Genomic DNA, 2,290 nt, shown 5'->3' with positions numbered 1-2,290 from the left:
ACATTGCAATCAGTTGTGGTGTGTACGCGCCCCCTGCCCAGCCCGAGCTTGATAGAGGCAGAGACCACCTTCTCCAGCATCTAACTCGAAGCCTGGGCTATAGGAGACAATAACCATAGGTCGGTCGGCTTCACCTCAGTGCCGGGTTGGTAGGAACTGGGAGAGTGCGAACTTCCGGAATTCCGCAGGTAATGTGCACATGCAGGCGGGGCACCTCTGAAATCTTCCTAAGGATTTCATGACCCTTATTTTTCCTTTTCACAAGAATCCTCGCCTGCAAGGGCAAAAGGGGGCATAAAAATCCCAATTTGGCCCCAGCCTCATGCCTACGAAGTCTTGGCATGAGGCTGGAGGGGAAATGGTGGCTCAGGGGTCAACCAGCCGGACCCCGAGCTGTGTCAGTGCAGAGCCTGACTTCCTCGGCCTCCAGCAGGGCTGGCCCCACGCTCCCCGGGGGCCTTGGGAAGGGGCAGTGCAGGCACCCCTCTCCCCACGCAGATGACAGGCTTTGTGGGGCGGAACCTGCCGCTGAGTCCCCGAAGTGCCACAGTTGTTGGTATCTGATATAGACAGTGCACATTTGTGTATTACTTTGTAGCTAATTTGCATGAACTTCTCCAAGTGACAGAATATATAGATAGTCCCTGATTTCTATGACTCCATTCCCACTGCACAAAGAAACACAGAGGTCCCTATACCTTTGAATTCAGGGATCCCAACCCAGGTGGGTGGAGAGAAAGGGGTTCCCTAAAAGCCTTGCATCCACCAGGCAGCAGCGTGAGAGGGAAGGGTACAGGAGCCCCTAGCTGGGTCTGATTGCTCTCACCTCTTCCCTGCCTGGTGGCAGAGCGGGAGATGGGGAGGGAGGAGGGACTTTTAAAATGTCTTAATTTATTGATTTTTTGATTCAGGCTAGAAAGCGAGCTGGGAGGAAGTGGATGAGGCTAGGGAAAAGGGGGGGGAGAGGCGTGGTAGCCTAGGTGGGCTTTGTGGCAGGGCCAAGCCACACCCTGGAGCCAAAGCAGCCAACGGGATGAGGCTGCTCACTGCTACTGCGCCTGGACCCTAAGGAGCGCTCTGTGTCTCCATCTGCTGGACATCTTCAGGGAATGCACTTCACTCTCTTTAGGTTCCCAACCTTTTGCTGAGTGGGCTCTTTGTCTTCTCTCTATTCTGTTCGGTGCTCACCTTTGCCAGGCGGACTGTCCTGACGCCTCTGTTCTGGCCCAAGGGGCTACGCAGGCCCTCTGGCTGTAGGTGGAGAGAAGGTTGCTGTCTCCCTGCTTGGGGTTCCTCCACCTTCCCCCTAGTCTCTCTGGGACCCTGAAGAGACCATTTAACGTATTGCCCTGGGAATGAACCGTGTGTGTGTGTGTGTGTGTGTGTGTGTGTGTGTGTGTGTGTGTGAGAGAGAGAGAGAGAGAGAGAGAGAGAGAGAGAAAGAGAGAGAGAGAGAGAGTCTGTGTGTGTCTGTGTGCGCGTGCGACAACAGGTGAGAAGCAGGACTGTCCCAGTCCAACGCCTGGGCTCCTGGTGACATGGCTCTGAGGGTCCGGTGAGGTGTGGAGGTGCAGGTGGCCAGCAGAGGCTGCTGTGACACCAGCCGTGTGTGCAGGTCTCCTGTCTGAAGAGCTCCCTTCTCGGGTCAGAGGCCAGAGGCCGGGAGCAGAGAGCTGGGTGTGGCGAGTGCAGGTGGGTGTGGTAAGGGCTGGGTCCCCCGAGCAAGGAGGTAGGAGACAGTGAAGTCTGGGCGCACCCGGGCCTGTTACAGCGTGAGAAGGAGGCGGTGTGCTCCCTCTCATTGGGGTGTGGGACACCCCGAGCCCTGGGGCCCAGTTCTCCGACGTGCCCTGTGGTTCCTGGATCACACTGTGCCCTTCTCTGGCTTGGCAGTGTTCGTCCTGCCCCTTCAGGCAAAGACTGTTCCTCCCAGCCCCTGTGGGCCTCCTAGCTGGGCTAGTACTTGGCTGGAGGGCTGTGGGTCAGCCCAGGGACACCCGGTGGCCAGAGTGGACGCCAGGAATGCCTGGACCCTTCCCTGCCGGGCCCTGCTGGCTGACTCGTGGTGGGGGAGACAGAGCAGCCCCTGGAGAAGGGCTCTGCTGAGCCTGGCACCCTCCCTCACCCGGCTCTGCCTGCGGCAGCAACCCCAGCTCCTGCTCCCGCCCAGAAGACTCCCTCCTTGTCCTGAAGCGCACGGTTGGAGACCTTGCTCTCCGTGGGAGGAAGGGATTTCTGTAGTAGGACCGGTCCTTCCTGGGGAGACCCCGGGTGCAGAGTGGGGTTTGGT

Source organism: Myotis lucifugus, unplaced genomic scaffold (assembly GCF_000147115.1).
Source record: "Myotis lucifugus unplaced genomic scaffold, Myoluc2.0 scaffold_448, whole genome shotgun sequence".
In the NCBI taxonomy this organism is placed as follows: Eukaryota; Metazoa; Chordata; class Mammalia; order Chiroptera; family Vespertilionidae; genus Myotis; species Myotis lucifugus.
This window is presented reverse-complemented; position numbering follows the sequence as displayed.